Below are 18,290 nucleotides of genomic sequence, written 5' to 3' on the forward strand. Positions count from 1 at the left end.
TAATATCAGATAACATTTATTATTGTAAGTCGTTGTAAGAAGAAGAATGTTTTAGAAGGTCATGGGTCTCAAACGTGATAAACTCATTACTCCGACATTGCATCTGTGTATCACTATTCACGGCTATTCGACTCTTGGAAGGATTTTACTCTATTCAGGTTCCTTCATCTGTACAATGTGTGTAATAGCAGTTCCCACTCTTCAGCATACTAATAATGCTGGAGGGAGAGGGAAATAGTGGCCAGTGGCCTGAGGCTTTTTCTAGTTTCATGGAGAAAGATCTGATGGCTGGGCTCCTTATAAAATTATCCTGTGAGGACATTTCTTAATGCCAAGTCACTAGGGACTCTTCTCTAAAATTTCTTCGGTTAGCCAAAGTGTTTATGTAAATAACTTGAATTATAGGAGACAGGTAACTTGAGAATGCAAATTAGTCAAATAACCTCTTTACAGCTCCAAGATTAACCAATTGTGGAAACTAAGAAACTCAAACCTAAACACACCCAAGCTGGCATGAAACGGTCTTGTGCCACTTGGAACTCAATGTGTTCTAAGGCACTGTAGCTTCCAGATTATTAGTGAAGTTTTATTTTAAGGTCTAGGATTCCTCGACGCCGGGGATTTAGCTCAGTGATAAGCGCCTGCCTTGCAAGTAGGCAGTCGTGAGTTCGATCCCCGGTACCAATAAAAAAGAAAAGACAAAAAAAAAAAAAAAAAAAAAAAAAAAAAAAAAAAAAGGTCTAGGATTCCTGTGAATTTATTTGGTAAGTCGATTTTTTGTATTAATTCAGAGATGATGTATAAAGTTGGAAGCACATCCTAGAATTTAGTGTTTAAGATTCACACTATGATTATTCTTTACCTAGAACTTTTCTTCGAAATCTCTTCCATTTAGGAGTTGCATAATGAAGGTAGTAGCAAAATATTTTATTCCCTTTGTTGTACAAATATTAATAGTATATTTTATTAGATTAACCTTTTAAAGTATTTTAACATGATGAATTTCTTGCCTCATATGATTAGGTTAATGTATTTAATTGGGATTAATTGAAATACATCTGTAGTTGAGAACTGAACAAATTTGGGGAAGCTCCAGCATTTTGACTGAGTTGTCTTTCTCATGTGTACCAGTTTATAAAGCTGTATCAAAGTACCACAGGCTAGTAAACTTAAACCACAGAAGTTTACTTTTTCAGAATCCTGTAAGTTAGGGCTCCAAGATCAAGTGTGGACAAGGTTGCCTCATTTGTCTCTGTGTCTTTATCTGATTGTTTTCTCTGTGCCTGTCTATGTCCAAATCGTCCTCTTTTTAAAGAAATTGGTCATCCCGATTTAGGGTCCCATATGAGTTAATTTTACCTTACTTACCTCTTTAATGATTCTATCTCCAAATAGTTACTTTCTGTGGTCTGAGGCTTAGCACTTCAGCGTATAAAATTTGAGGTTACACATTGAGCCCAAAGCACTATCCCTGTGGTAACAAGTCTTTTTATTTACATTTTTAAATTTGGTGTGGTATATCTGGAATGGAAAAAGTGCCTGACATATGGTGTTCAAATATTTTTTGAATGAATAAACACAAGGCCTCCCTTTAATAGTCTATTTTAAATTCCCAGCCAACTTTTATCTATTTTTGAAGACCTACAATGTCTCCAATGTTTTGGTTTTGTCGGTTTTATTCTTTACTGTTTTGTTCAATTGTATTGTAACTAACAATATAGGCAATTCTATTAGAGATAGCGGGAGGCATTATGGTAACCATTGTTGATCACCTTGTATTATGTTTTCACATTATCTATTATGTCCACCCTTTTGACTTGACCGATTCTGTTCTGTTATATCACATTTGGTTTTACTCTCTTCCAAAAAAGTAATAAGAACCATGGGAGCAATGAAACCCAAAATGTGTAATAGTCATTGTACAAAAGAGAGGAAAAGAAAGTGCTGTATACTATATAACCGCATGTATATTTAAGTGTGTAAGATAGAAAATGATATCACAAAGTTTTATTGGATCATTGAACAGAACTGTTTGCAGTATCATTGTTGAAATGTCCACTCTACAAGCTTTAATCTTGTGACTTGAACAATTATTTCTAAGATGACAATATGTAATCCATTAACTAGTGATTTCCTACTGTTCATTTTTTTTTCTGCAAATCTGTATAACTTGTACCCTTTATCTGCTTTTTTTTCTTTTCTCCTTAAATAAAATTTTAAAAAAATAGTCTATTTTAAAATTTTGCTCTTTCATTTAAGATTAAATGTGCTTTTTCTAGCTAGCTGATAAACATAGACAACTAGTACATTAAATATAAAAGTTATATTTCCTTTTTAGGCAAAAAAATGATACTAAATTCCTCAGACAATTTCTAAGGCCAATTCATAAAATTAAAATTTTTAAATGTGCTTTTTTTTGAGAACTCTGCAAAACTTTGAATCACTTTATGAAGTATAGGATTTCAGAATTTTAAAAATATTAGAGGGAATTAAAAGTATACTGCATTTGGTTGGAAATCAATCTCTTCGTATATTTCCTTTTGGCTGAGTTCTTTGTTCACCAGGACTCTTTGAAAGGCAGCTGAGTTCTCAGGCCAGTGACCCAGGATCTGTGTCTTTCTTTGTTGACTACCAGGTTCTCGTATGAAAACCCTGGAGTGTTTACCCCAGCAGAACTCACTCGGCTGAAGCAGGTGTCACTGGGCCATGTGCTTTGTGACAACGGTGGCATATTCAGCAAGTCCAGGCAGACGTCTTTGTAAGAGCGTGATACCCACAGGACCTCCTGGGCTGCACTGAGATCCCGAGGATGGACTTGGGAGTGTGGCGAGACTGCCTTGAAGGTCAGTGGTGACGTAAGTGGCTCCCTTTGGATTTACACAAGTGTGTGCTTCTATTATTTTCAATGCCAAACAGAGATTGTGCAACTTACAGGTGCACAAAGAACAACACAAAACTTATCTCTGGAAAGTGATGGAGTGGACACAGGAAGGGCAGAGGCAGCCTGTTAGTGTGGACAGAAACTTGCTGGAAGAATTGAACATTACATTCTTACTGCTTTTTGGATCACTTCCTCTAGTTCAAAACCTAGTCCCTTGATATTGATAGATGCACTTTGGGGAGTTTAGCTAGCCAGAGAGAAAAGGAAACTCATAGTAACAACCAACTTAGACTATTTGTTCTCCATATGATGTTGCAGCTATGTTAAATGCAAGTGGGTTATAGCACTGAATAAAAACTTTCTAGTAACACCACTGATTTTTTTTATCATCAGCAATATAATTTCTTATGAACTACAGTCTCCCACAGACAGTTAGTTCATAAATATCTCTATGGAATTCACAAAGAAATGTGTGTTCCATCCTTTTTTTATTAGATGATGAGGAAATTATGTCTCAAAAATATCAGATGACTTGCTTGAAGTCTAAAAATCAGTAAGTGGGATTTTTGAGCTAGGGACATGTGTGTATGCTGATACAGAAGTGACCTGAGGTTGAGTTGTTCTCGAGCAGAACACAACGGCATTGTCACAGTGAGCAAGTGTCTGTCATGTATCTGGTGTTCACTGCTCCTCAATACATGAGCCACCATGGTCACATCTCCAAAGTGAGTAGAAAAGATGTATCTGAAACATTTCTGATTTCTTTTAGAAAGAAATGACAATTTCTAACACAGTAATTGTACCATGGGATCCACTGCACAGGAGAGGAAATTGCTAGCCCTTGAATAACTCAGACTGGAGAAAGTGGCTGTTGGAAAATTAATAGAATGCTCAACCCAAAGTACAGTGACACAAGAGTCACGACTATCTTTTTCTTCATGATAATATTCTATGCAATGAAACAAAAACTTGTTTAGTACCACAGGGAGGATCATGTTCTTTTCTTCACCTCAGGTTTTTAGTGATAAGGTCTCAGAAAATGTAATATTTCCAAATGTCCAAATCACAAGAAATAGGGGAGAAATACATGGATGGCAACTAATGACCATCTTGTTGCTTTTTCTGTAACGCTCTTCATACTGGACACTGAGTCCAATAGGCAGACCACTGTTCCACAGCTGATGGCTGCGAGGAGAGATCTTCAGATTATGTTGTAGAGAGTCTACACAGGCAATGTTTATTATGGACAATGTATCATCAGGATTTAATAATCAAAGGGAAACAGAGCATAGTTTGCAAATCAATTTTTATCTTTAAGATCTGTGATCTCAAAGAATTGTAATAATGCTTTTTCTCTAAGAGTGTCTCAAAAAATCTGGAAGTTCATTAGCCAGCAATAAACGTCTACTACTAAGCTGAGTGAAAAAATGCCATGTTTTTGTTTATTGCACTATATCATTCTCAAAACCACTCTTAGTTTCAGGATTCAGATCAGTAGTGAAATCATCTAGAATATAAGTATGCTTTATGTTTTCTGATATTAATGTAAGGCACCTGGAAATGTTTATAGTGAGAATGATTGTAAATGGATGCATGTATATATTTTTTAACTTCTTTGATGAATAAGTATGACTTTGTTGGAAATAAACTGAAGACATTCTTTAAAATAAGGGGATTCAGATAAAAATGTTCAATAACTGCTTAACAGTGGACCACTTATCTATGCCTGGAACATCTCAAGCCACTCAATGAAAACATCGCTGTCTGTAATTAGGTGCTGGCTGAGTCTTTCCAGTCACCAAAGAATCAGTCTGTAGGTTGTGGCTCTACAGCTTCAGGTCAGTTAAGCATTTTAATGGTCTGAATTAATGCAGTCCAAAAGGACTGGTATCAGTCACATTGTGTCCATCCCTGGGACATGAAGTTGTTATTTTCTAAGAACGAGAGGGTTATTTTGCTTCTTCTCCAGAATCTCTTAGAGAAAAACATGGAAATGATCTTTACTGTACAGATGTCTTTGCCATGGTTCCACTCACTCTGAAAAATTTTCACTCTTACTTGCTAACCTTAATCTTGATTAAAAATGAATACAATAATGGTGATTAAGTCATTTAATTTTTTAAACTGACATTATCCTAAAAAGAAAAAAAAAAACAGCTATGTTTGGGAATTAAATATCCACTCCAGCAGTCCTGGAAATTTGTGATCCCTAGAATTAAAGATATTATTAGATACTCTTAATGTAGTTTTACAAAAGAGTTTTGTTTCAAAGTATGTTTCTTCATTCAGTTCTGTTTCCCATGAACAATAGTCTACTGGTTAATACGATCAGCATATTCCAAATATAAAGTTAGCTCTCGTTTCTAAAAATCCTGGAAAAATTCTTCTCTTAACTGCATAAATACATTGAAATTAACTTCACATCTGTTCAAAACAGTAATAGTGTAATGCACCTAAATCTATGCATCCATGAACTTTGTGTTTACAGATTCAGTCAACTGTATGTCAAAAATAGTTGATGACTGGGATATAGCTCAGACTTAGTGTTGTGGCTTGTGTCTCTCTATCCCCGCAAAGTCTCATAACGTTGTAAGTGGAGCTTTTTGGAGGTGAGTAGATCTAGGTTGTGTAATGTTGGGATCAAGGATGTGTTGCTGTGATTCATTTATAGTATGATGGTAGGATTAAGGGTATGAGTGCTACCCTTAGTCTGGATAAAATATAACAGACATAAGAAGAGCTTCAGTCACTATTTGTTACTTGTTGCTTTCTGCCTTCAACTGTTTCTCCTCTGTGTGGTCCCTGTCAGTCCACTCTGCCTTAGAGTCAGCCCACTATGAACTGAAACCTCTAAGGAGCCAAAATTAAACCTTTGCTCATTTAACTTTGGTTGTTGAGTATTTTGTCTCAGTAACAACAAAAATAAGTAAGACAACACATTTGCCTATAAGGTATGTTTCCCAGGAAAAAAAAACATGCCCCCCACACACAGAAAGAGAAAAATAAAGCAAAGTCACAGTAAAAATATTTACCTTTACTAAACATGTGCAGAATTTTTCCCTCTAATTGATACCTAAACAATACCATATAAAAACTGTAACAACTGTTAGGGTTTGTGTCTGGGTGTCCCCCCAAAGCCTCATGCAGTCACGCAGTTGGGCTCCTAGAGTTTGTGATTGACTCGTGGTCCATGCTGGGACTGTGTGTGTGAGTGTCACAGCCAAGTGGGTGTGGCTTATATACAATATAAGGGACCAGTCTTTGCTCCATGCTCTTTCCATTTTGCTCTTATTGCTTGTGCTATTTTCCATCACCATGAGATTTTGCCCTCTGCCATGTGCCACTCTACCTTGGAACCAACTGATTTATGGACTGAAACCTCTATAAACTGTGAGCTAAATAATCTTTCCTTCCCTAATTTTGTATGTTAGGCATTTTGTCTCAGCAGTGAGAGAAAAGTAACCAAGACATAACTGTTTATATAGAATTTACATTGTGTAGCTATTATAAGTCATCTAAGCATGATTTAAAATATGCAGGAGAATATGTGCATGCTATACCATTTTATGTAAGGGACTTGGACATTCAGATTTTCGTATCCAGGTCTGGAGCCAATCTCCCAATCCTATAAAGGAACTACTATTTCATTATTATTTATAAATAGAAAAGACATAAAACCTTGGACCTGTTCTTTTTCTCACATTTATAGTGCTAAGAGTTTATGGGGATAACAAAGTAGGGAAAATCTGGGTGTTGAAGACTTCGTTTTTATAACATTCCTCCTATTTTCTGAGAATTTTACCCATGAATTTTGTATTTCTCCTCATTGAAACTGGAAATGATTGAAAAATTGTATGCTGAGGGTTTTGTTGTTGTTGTTGTTATGCTCTAAAACAGTTGCATTACGTGATTTAGTTAAGTCTGGGTAATACCTTGAGTACCTTTATCTCAGTCATTCCAAATAAAAATATATCTCCTTTGAGTTTCTAGTGTAAATGCCAAAATTTGTGCAGCTATACTTTAGATAATGTATCATTGCTTGTACTTCCATTATCTACTTTCTTATAGAATTTCAAAAGTGAAAACAGCTAAAAATATATGTTCAAATTTTTAAAATGTTATATTTATTTTTGAAATGGAAAACTTTATATTTCCATGAACAATCATATGAGTATCCATTTCTTAAAATTTTCACCAATAATTGGGATCATAGCTCTTTTTTGATAGGTTAGTGAATGTAAATGTAATTATCTTAATTTTATTTTTTGTTTGCTCTTCCCCGTTGGTTTGCTTAAACAACCTTTTCTATGGTTTTGGTTTTCAGAACTTGCTGTTTTGTGCATTTTAAATTTGTTGCCTGGTTCTTCTGTCAATCTAAATGAGCTTTCTGCAGAATCTTTATGATAACAGTGGTGAGAGTGATCTGCTCAGACTTGTCACTGGATTGAAATGATTTTATCATTTTACCCTGCAGCAAAATATTTGCCATTTTGTGTGTAAATTTCTTTATTGTTAAATAGGTTTCTTATTTTGCTGTGTTCCTTATCTTTAATAGGAACAGCTGCTGCCTTTCACCAGAACTGTTCCATCTGCCTGTGCACGTCCCACTCTCAGGTCTTAGTGTGCAGTTTTGTTAATATAAAAACTTTCTTTACTTATTTGATATAGAGTGATTTTCTAACAAGTTAGTCTTATTTATCTGTTTTATTCTTATAAATTATATTCATGAATATATAAACATATAATCGATGTCCGCATATGCATATAAGTATATGCATGTATGTGTATGTGCTTATGCATAACTGAATATATGCATGGGTATGTACATTTATAGTAATATACTTGTAAAAATGCATACATACATGTGTATGCAGTATATGTACATAGTGTATATGCATGCATGCTTTGTTCATATACATGTGTCCATGTATGGATATATATATATATATATATATGAATGTGTGTATGTGTAGGTATATTCATTTGTGCATGTATGTGTATATGTGTCATGGAAGTGTTCTATTGTACTGCTTTCCACTCTTTTCTCATTCTTTATTTTCTTGAAATGTGCTGTTCTGTTTGCTTATTCTTCAGGATAACTTAAGTAATGCTTTCAAATTGGGAACTTCTATAAAGTATTCTGCAAGATGTGCTTTATACTCAGATATTTTTCTCTCTGAAATGGAAACATGTGTTTGGTTATATTTTTCTCCCTGAAAAATAAAAATGTGCATGATTTCTAGAAGGTAATTTTCTTCTTTGTTCTTTATAAAAGCACCTTCTCTGATATTCAGCTTCTTACACAACATGTAGTAGATTAAATACTAACCTGTTTTTTTTTCCTTATTTAGTTAGGGTTTTCTGATTCTCTATTATTTGGATCCTATAAGATCATTTAGCTTGCTTGTTTGTTTTTCTCAGGGGTTTAGAACTAGATCTGAGTATGCCTTGATGTAACTTTTCCTATTAACTCCACGTTAAATTTTAGAACAATTTCAGTCCACAGACTTCCATTTTTCTTCAACAAAGGAAATTCATTGTTCATATTTGTTTTTGGATAGCTTCATGTATTACATATATGTATTGTACATCTGTATGTATCCAAATATTTTCTTCTGAAGTATCCTTTATTTGGTTCACTGATCTCCAGAATCCACCCTTCAAATTTCTTCTTTCCTCTTCTTTCATATTTCTCTTAAATTTTTTTGCTTTATGTTCTGATGTATTTTTTGTATTTGATCACTATTAACAAATTTACTGATTATTCAGTGCTCACCATTTCTCTCTCTTTTTAAAAACTTTTTCTATCTCTCTTTTCAATTTATCAATTTAATTTCTTAACTGAAACATCATCTTTTTAAGGTTTAGTAAATCTTTCTCTGCAGTATCTGCAAAGCCTTAAACCTTTCTATTATTACTTGAGTCAAGTGTTCTGAGTCTCTGTTCCTTGTACAACCTTGATTGTGCCTCCTCTCTCTGGCTATTTAGTTCTTGGATGAGCAGTTACTTTTCCTTTCTTAGATCATCTTGTTTGGGTCAGGTTGTGGAGGACAGATCACCATAGCGGAAATCGTGTGAAAGATAAGAGGGTCTCTGGACCAGACTGCAGCACCAGCCCTATGGAGAGTAGTTCACTTCTTCTGAGTTTTCTTTGTCTTCTGAGAAGTGGAAACACTAAACCAGCTCTTAGAATGGACACACTTAGAGCAGCCCCTGAGTAAGTCTTGCCAGAGATGAGCTGACCTGTGTCCACAGCCTGCCCTATGCATGGCTCCTCAGAGCAGTACCTGCATCTGGAAGGTTTTCATGGTTCTTTCCCACAGTGTCAGTGCTGCCCTGTCATTCCTGGACCATTATGGCCACTATGTTCCCACATTGCTTGCCAGAGTGGCGGGCTGTTCCTTGGGATTGAGAGGAAGGTCTGCATTTGGTGTGCCCAACTTTGGGATGCTGTACTCTGGAATCCCAAGGAACCCCATGCCCTTAGGCTGTAGGCCTTTCTCACCTTTTGTCCAGCTGCACTCTGATCAAGGTCTAAACTCTGTGGGAGAAAGAGGCTATGCAAGCTTTCATGCCTGATGGCATTAACCAGAATGTCTGACAGTTGAAGGTCCCAGAAGTTCCTGTTTAATCATTTCAAGCACACTGTTGTGCAGGCTAAAAATGTACCCAGGCAAGCTGAGAGAAAACCAGTTTTGATCTGAAGCTAAGGGGAAACCAAGCATTTTATAATGATAGTTTTCTTTAAAGACAGAAAGAGCAGTAATAAAAACCTGCAGGATTCACCTGAAGGCAAAAGCAAAACAGACATCAAGTGTTTACTGTTTCATCTGTCTGGGTCTTGTCCTCTTTAGTCTGGAAAAAGAAAAGACGTAAGTCACATGAGCTCTCAGCCTGATTTCTAAGAGTTCATTTCGTGTCTTGTTCAATGACAAGTTGTTAGGGCTCAATGTTAATACTGTGCTAAGTTCAAACTTATAACAAGTTTCTGTTTGGTCATTTTTCTTCTGGGCACAAACATGGGATAATTTTCATTCTCCTTTGATGACACTGTGTTTATTTATTGGAGAAGGTTCTCTCCTTTCCAATGACTTTATTTAATTTGCAGCAAGCAGACAGTTCTTGAACTCCTACCTCTGTACAGTGATTTTAAGTTGATCGATTATTCTGAATTTTTTCATGTTACTTATTTTCTTGGAACACGATAGCTTATTGAGATCTTTTTAAATAGAGTATGGTGTTCAGAAGAAGAATGGCTATCCAGATGTGTTTTAGATACTAAACTGTGCAAACTGATATATTTTCTTCTTTTTCAAAACTAAATTTGTAGGCCTTGTGATTTAAAAAAATAACATACTTATTTTCTAAAAACTCAGAAATCTTCTTTCTAGTGTCTCACTTTTGGAACTTTGCTATTATCAACTTCCTGCTTTTGCCAATAATATTTTGACCTATAGGTTTAAACTATCTGTTGTTTACTGTCTCTCTGTACTATCTCTGATCCTGTTAGTGTGAGCAAATCACTTGAAACATGTCTAAACAAATAAATACAAATGCATGTAGTGGCAAATCAGATCCCTCCACTAGGATGAGTTTCTGTAGCACAATGTTTTAGACATTCCCTGTATAATTCTGAACGTTTCTTTGGTTTTGGGGTATCCTGGAGTGAACTAGAGGCCATTTTGGGAATCAAGTAATATGTATAGGATTACAGTCAGTCATACCAGAGTACTCAGAAAAATAACAAAAGTAAAATGGAAGCTCTATGCGGATGCTACATATAAACTTTCATGGGTTAGATGGATGCCGTTGGTACAAGTTATGTGGGATAATACTGGGGTACTTATGATTTAGTACTTTCATACAACACTTTGGAAGGATTAAGGCAGATAAAAGTGAATAAACAAAACATCACAGGAGAATTTGGTCCAAGATTATTTAACCTATTGTCCATGAGGATTTTCTTTTTCCTAGTAGATGACAAAATGCCTCCTTATGGAATATATATATATATATATATATATATATATATAATATACATGATGTCATATACATGATGGCAATTTATAAGCTTATTCAAAGTACATATAAGCAGTTTAGTAATTGGGAGTAATTATCAGTGAAGCAATTATTTAGGCTAGAGTAATGTTCTTTGAGTCAGGAGAGTGGTCATAAATCAATACCATAAGTAAGTACCAGGAAAAAGTAAGTACTCACTGACAATATGATAAAAGAAAAATAGGAGGAGTGGAAAGATATCAAGCAGAGATGTAGCTGTTGAAGTAACAATATCATCAAAATGTTGATTGATTTGATATGAGTTGAAGGAAAAAGAAAAAGAAGCATTCTGAGGCAAATGCTAATATATACCCATCAAAAATCAAGACTTGTACATGATGGATGAATAAATACATCAGTGTATCCCAAATGCTTAAGCCTTATTCATTAAACATTATGATTCCCTCATCCAAAATATATTAATGTGTATATTTAGGCAAAACTGCCTTCTCAGATTTAAATAACTTAAGTTATGTAACTATATCAATTTATTTTCTCACTTTCTGTTCATGAATTTTCAAACACTTTTGGGGTTCACCAAGAACCTCCATGGTGTTTACTCATCAATTTAAACCAGAAACGTTTTCATTTCTGATTTGAAATGTGTAACTAAATCTATTCCATTTTTTGTATTGCTTTATTGTCTAAAAAGATGATAACTTGCAATACCAAAAAAGAAAGGTCAAAGAATCTTATTCTACCAACTTATAACATAAAACAAGAAAACTTCAAGTTTTCATTGAGATTTATTATTCCACACAGCATACTTTACAAAATATAAAACATTTCACATTAATTACCCAGGACTTTTCCTTTCTTAATTATCTTAGTTACAACTTTTCAGAACCACAGATGACATGAGAGATCATTTGATGAAGAAGCATAACTGTTTCTTTTCAATTTAGAAAGTAAAACTTGCAAAGATTTAAAAGACTTGCCCTCAGTTGTTAGCAGAAGACTTGCGATATAGCTCAGTAGTACAGTGCTTGGCCATCATGCATGGAAGTGTAGGTTCTTTTCCTAGTGTGGGGAAAATTTAGCAGAGATAGAACTCAGATTCTCCACTTATTATCCTCCTCCTGTTTTTTATCCTTCCTTTTTATTACCCCACCATGTAATCTGAGAACTAGTTTTCCTTTCCTTTTATTTTCTATAACTTTAGCCTCTTTTACCTGTAGTTAATATGGAAAACCTTCTTTTTCGTGATGGCCTTCATTTTTAGAGTTTTGTGCTAATAAATTACAAATGCAGCAATACTGACATTTCACGATCAGTTCAAGCTAATTTACAATATCAACTAATCAATAAATCAAGTCTTGGTAAAATTTCATAGGGATTAAAGATGCAATTATACCATAGTTGAGTCCTTATTACAATCTGTTTCAGCAAGCCCTATAATTAGCCATTTTTGTGTCATAAGTCTAATAAGTCAAAATTCTGCTGATAAAATTGACTTTGCATAGAGCATATGACATTTCCTTGAATGTTAAGCAGAAGATGATTTGCTCCTGATTTTTTTTTCAAAAATGAAAATATTATTTTTAATACAGGTGGTACATTCCCTAAGACAAAATAAAGGATGTGCTGAGATACCATGCCGGTTGAGTAAATGAAATTCCTTCAAATAAAACAATTTCACAGAGTCAACAGATACATATTTTCTACTGGGATTTATGCAACCATCTGGTCTTATAATTTTCAGCTGCTTACTTCACATTACGTTTTCCCTTTAAAGCATCAAATAATTGTAAATACAGTATATTTTATGTACAAATGTAAACATATTTAGGTTTACCCATGGCTTTCAAATAAATTGTGCTTGTGTTTGTAAACTAATGAAATTTTAATTTCTTCCATAAGAAACTAATTTTATTGCCGTAATATTTAATGATGCTATGGCCGTTTCATGCTTAACTTATAAAATGCCTTCGAAGTATTACTAAAGAAGCAAGATTTCAGCAACTCCTATAAAGCTTTAATGAACCAATTAACTTGCAATGTGTTCTCAGGTTTGTCTTTGAAATTGGTTGCTATTTTAATAGAACACCATAACCACATCTCTTCTTTTTTTTGTCTTACTAGGTGATACAAAAAGCTTGTTGAAATCAAGGTGAGAACAAACCTCACAGCAGGAGAAAGAGTGCTAACCAGCCCTCAAATGAATGTTAAACAGGATGAATTCAAAAGGTGATACAGTCGATGAGACAATCTCTACTGATAACATCAATTTCATATAAGGTATAATTTATACATTTCTCTTAACATTCTGAGGAAGAGTTATCACTGAAATACAGAATTCTTCATTTATTTACAAAACATGATATTATAGGGGAAAAGTTTCAATGTCAAAAGTAGGTTATGCATAATCAAAGTTTCCTTAAATTGCTTAAGTTAGGAAAATGGTCTCTTACTTTTCCATCAGATCCATGCCTGTAGTACATGTAAAATAAAACTTGTAAATACTTATAACATTTAGAGTTGCTAATACTGTCCAAATATTGATAGTTAATGATATTTAGCCTCAAATACTCTTATGAGATGTAAATTATTTAGTAAAACATGGATATTTGCCCTCCAAATTACTAGGGAAATCCAATATGTGGAAGCTAAAATAAACATTATATGAAAGTACCATAAATAAAATTAGGAGAAACTATGAAAGCCCAGAGGTAGTTGATGTTTTAATGCATTCATAAAATTATTAACTGTGCTTCAAAGACCCTATGGCAAAAGCTTGATCAATAGCATGGTGCTACTGGGAAGTGGTAGAAACTTTAGTTGGTGTCCCACTGGAAGGTCTTTAGGCCACTGGGGAGTATGTGTCCTGGAAGAGGGTTATGGGGTCCCAATGTCTTCTTCCTTTCATTTTCTTATCATGAGGTGAGTGGATTTGGTTTGCCATGTTCTTCTGCCATGATTTTTACCTTGCCGCAGGCCAAAGTGATGGGACCAATTAATCTGGGACAGATATTTTTTATAGTGACAAAAATCTGACTAACTGAAAATTAGTACCAAGAAGTGGAATCATTGCTGTGACGTCCCTGATGATATGGAAAAGTCTTTGGAACTGGTCAACAAAAGGAATTAGAAAATATTTGGAAAAACAGCAGGAGTTTGGAATACTGTGAAAGCTCATAGCTCAGAAGAACAGAATGCTGATAGGAATGTAGATAGTAAAGGTTGTGCTGTTGATGCTTCAGATAGAACTGAAGATTCTTTTAAGAATTAAACTAGAAGTCACATTGTTCTTCCATGGCAAAGAGTCTGGACACTTTTATCCATATCCTGAGACTTTGTGTGAAGAGGTCATGGCTTGTTTAACTGGTGGAGAAAATCTTGAGACAATACAGCATTAAGGCTCTGGTATGGATATTACCAAATGCTTCAAGACAGATTTACATAGAGACCTAGTAGCAAGGATGAGTATAGCAGATATATTTGCAAAATATTTGTTGAGTGTGTCCTGTACTTTCATGTGTAGGACATATACATTTATGCAAACACACACACACGCAGACATACACATACATACCACTATTTTTCTTTGAAGTGAGTCATACGGATTTATCTTCATCCATGCTTGCTGTATGAATCTTGAAATACTTAGTTTACTTTTCTCTCATTGCTGCAACAAAATATCTGATGCCCAAATTAAAAAGGTAAAGATTTATTTAGCTTACATTTTGTGGAGGTGTCAGTCTATATCAGCTGGCTCCAAGGCAGAGTAGCATGGCACAGGGACAACAGCTCATGACAGTGGAAGAGAGAAAAAGGAACAAGAGCAAAAAAGGGAAAGAGCCAGCCTCTTTTCCTCCATAGGCTATCCACCCTAGGGCAGGTCCTTTATACCCGTCTCATCTCCATTCCCTCTTCTTGCACAGACTGAGGGTGTTTACCTACTGAGTGAGGACCCTCTGCCCCTGGTAAGTTGCTTAGTAAAACTTCTACATATCTCAGTTGACACAGTGAATCAACCATTGTAACATCCTAGAGCCTAAATAGCTATGCCATGTCCTCTATACCATAGGATACAAAATTGCTGAGTCATTTAGGGAAGCTTCTAAACTTCTTAAATTGACACACCACACTCTCTCTGCTCTGTTTCATGCCCCAAGTCATACGTAGACAGAAATTTGACCATGTGTTTGAGTCAGTCTATATTTAAGTCGTTTCCTTTTACTTTTAATACTAAATAATGCCAACATCATTTCCCAAGTAGCACTAGCCAGAAATGGGGGAATTTATCCTGTTACAGTTTTTTTTTTTCACTCTGTGCTTTAGTGTACAGCTAAGAGGTTGCAATTTCGAGTTAAACTGTATGAATTCAAATCTCTTTTGTTAAAAATCCATAAAACTTTGAACAAAGTATTATAATTTCTTTGTTTTCTTAAGCAGAGGTAAAAATGGCAATCATATTCAGGTAGATAATGTGTACAAAGACCAAGAACATAACTTAAGAACCCGCATATGCATGAACACATAGAAAAATACATTTCATGTATATGCATATTTATTTAAGATATGTATACATAGGTATAAAACCAACACATCTACCAAATTAACATGCTAGTCACAAATTGTTCCCTTAGGATCCAGACATTTAGCAATCAAGGATGTTCTACTTATTTTTGGAAGTAAGTAGGAATAAACAAACACCAAGCAGATTTTTTAAAAAAGACCTGTAAAACAGAACAACTGATCTGTCATGTTTAAAGAGAGATACATGGTCATCTTTTTGCCCTGGGCTTTTTCTGTGCACATGTAGCTGCCTATTAGCCTGTGATTTCATACACTACTTTCTGCTCTTGGGTTTTATGTATGTGACCTTGTGCATTCTTTGGATGCTTTGAAATAAATACATTCTAAATCTCATTTTTCCAAAAAGAAATAAATAAATAAGAGACAATAGATGATCAGATGATCTGCAGTTTCTTTTGTTGCTTTTTTCCTTTTTTGTGAAGATTGGAGGGTAACATATTTAGTTTACCAAGAAATGCTCAATTAAGTTATAGTGAGCACCGTAAATTCTTCAGAATGAAAACCATGCTTTATTAATTTTTTATTTTCTCAGTGATTTCTTATCCAATATCTTAATAAAGTCTTCATATTTATTAACAAAGAAATGTACTACTTCAAAGTAAAAACAAAAAAAGGTCTCATTACATGAGTAACATTTACTTTTTTACTAATATTATGTAAACATATCAATTTACTCTTTTCTTGTCATTCAGGTCTGCAAATAAGTATGGACTGTGATTAATAATACGGTATTCAGTTGAGGTAATAGTGTAACAGTAGGGAAATAGGCACCTTGGGAATCCCTTAGTATAAGGCGTGGTTACATCGAGACTGTGTCTTCCACATTGGTACGAGTAACAAGAGAAGCATCCTATGATATGCCTGTGCTACCAGGTCACTGGTAAGCCACCTAGACATGGTATGTGTTTGCTGCCACCCTCCCAACTCTGTTGCTGAATATTCTTTGGAATTTCACATCTTTCATGTCACTTGTTGATTGTCTAGAATCCTTCACCAAGACTTGTTTTGTTAAAATCCTTTAGATTTTGAAATTATCTAGTCTTTTTGTCAAAATTATATTTCCATAAGTCTCTATTCAATGATTGCAATTGACAATGATTGAGTAAACTTTGGTTCTTTGATTTGTCTTCAGTGAACTGTTTTTGGATTCTATAAAACAAGTTTATTTTACTGAAAATAGAGACAGAGCAAAAGATAGAAGTAGAAATCAAACAATGAAAACTAATAGCAACCATTACTGATATTTTATTTATATCGGTTATTATTTTTGAGATATTTTATTTTGTGCCCAAATTGTATAACACACAAAATATTATTTTTAATCTAATTTTTGTACCATTTGAAATTCATTGTGCTATTCAAAATTCCATCCTAAATGTCATGTTCATCTTTGCTTAATAATGTACCATAGGGCATATTCCTCTTGAATGTAATTTACATATGATAAGGCAAAGATTTGTTTTTTTACTTCTTCATTAGGAATAATTTGCCAGTATTACAACACAAATGGTTGTACTGTCTCTCTGCTAATTTATGCTGTCCAGTATATCTTCAAGTTGACTGCATAGATTGTAGAACCTTTGAAATTATTATCAGATCCCACTGGGTGTATTTTTTTCCACTAACTTGAAAGTGTTAGTATCTGTTTGTGGTACGTAACTATTACATTCATATTGGAGAACTGGTGCACGTACGTACTGCATCTTGATCACTTTTACTCCCTCTCCCTGCTTTCATCCCTCTGTGGAAAAGGAAGCATAAAAAATTTTGTGTTGCAATTTTACCATCAGGGAAGTTAGATTCCTATAACATTATTTGCCAAAGTGCCTTAGTTTTTAGTATGTTTTCCATAAAATAGTAGAGAACATTTCATTTTAACAGTTTCATATTTGCACAAAAAATGCTCATGACTTTTACTGGAGTAAAAATCACCTGATATAGAATTTACCTTCTCTCCATTCTGAAATGCATGGTACAACAATGTAAAGTATGTGAACACTGTAGTTTACTAGAGAGCATTTAAGAAACAAATCCTTGGTAGTAGGTGTGATTGAGACAGTTTGAGGGGCCCCCAAATGTCCCAACATCCCACCCACACAGCTTCTGCTTCTTTCTTCATCATGTCAAGTAAATAAAAGGCACCGTGTGATTCATGCCTTTGCTGACATTCTGCACCACTCGCTCTGTGGCTCCTTGACTGTGTGTGGGGATGGTCTCATATCCTGTGTTCTGCTGGGAAAACAGATTCGGACACGTGCAAAACCATGCTTCTGAGGCTGTGGGCATTCAGTGACACTGACCTGACCAAAGGACTCCCTTGCCATGGCTCTTCTCTCTCTGATGTTTATGTGTGTGCACCTCTTTTCCCATTATAAGAATACCATAGACAGGAAGGTGACAAGTCTTCTCAAATGATGTTACTGTGAATATTTTTCCCCCTATAGACTGTAGGAATAGAGGACAAACCAAAACATCCACACCAGAATCTCAAAACAGACATTCTGCTTGATACAACTATCTCATCAAGAAAGACACGGACTTAAATGATTCAATTAGTGGGTATGTATGGAAATATTTCTTAGGCTATTTAATATTAATTTATTTTAAATACTTAATTTGAACCTCTAAAATAAATGTCACATTGTTTTATTTATGTCTAAGCTAAATTACATTCAAAGGGGCAAGCACAGATGAAATCCATTTTATCTTTTGGTTCCATTTTATTCTGACACAATATAACCTGGTCCTAATTAGCAACAAGTTTTTCTCAATAAAGTGAAAATTGCACAACACAGACATTTTTGACGACATA

The 18,290-nt window shown here is 34.7% G+C and overlaps 1 non-coding gene across 16 annotated transcripts in view; it reads left to right on the forward strand.

Moving 5' to 3' along the window:
• LOC100718470 (uncharacterized) overlaps positions 1–18,290 on the forward strand; it is a 286,223-nt gene that overhangs the window by 243,919 nt on the left and 24,014 nt on the right. For 14 of the 16 annotated variants that reach the window (XR_010050631.1, XR_010050616.1, XR_010050619.1 and 11 more), the window contains 2 exons: positions 2,636–2,843; positions 13,022–18,037. This is a non-coding gene — a transcript (uncharacterized LOC100718470). The remainder of the gene's footprint in view (positions 1–2,635; positions 2,844–13,021; positions 18,038–18,290) is intronic. The other 2 variants (XR_010050625.1, XR_010050627.1) reach the window with 2 other exon arrangements.

The sequence above is a fragment of the Cavia porcellus genome, unplaced genomic scaffold (genome assembly GCF_034190915.1).
Source record: "Cavia porcellus strain 051 isolate PalLab524CR breed Dunkin Hartley unplaced genomic scaffold, mCavPor4.1 scaffold_11, whole genome shotgun sequence".
NCBI classification, from domain to species: domain Eukaryota; kingdom Metazoa; phylum Chordata; class Mammalia; order Rodentia; family Caviidae; genus Cavia; species Cavia porcellus.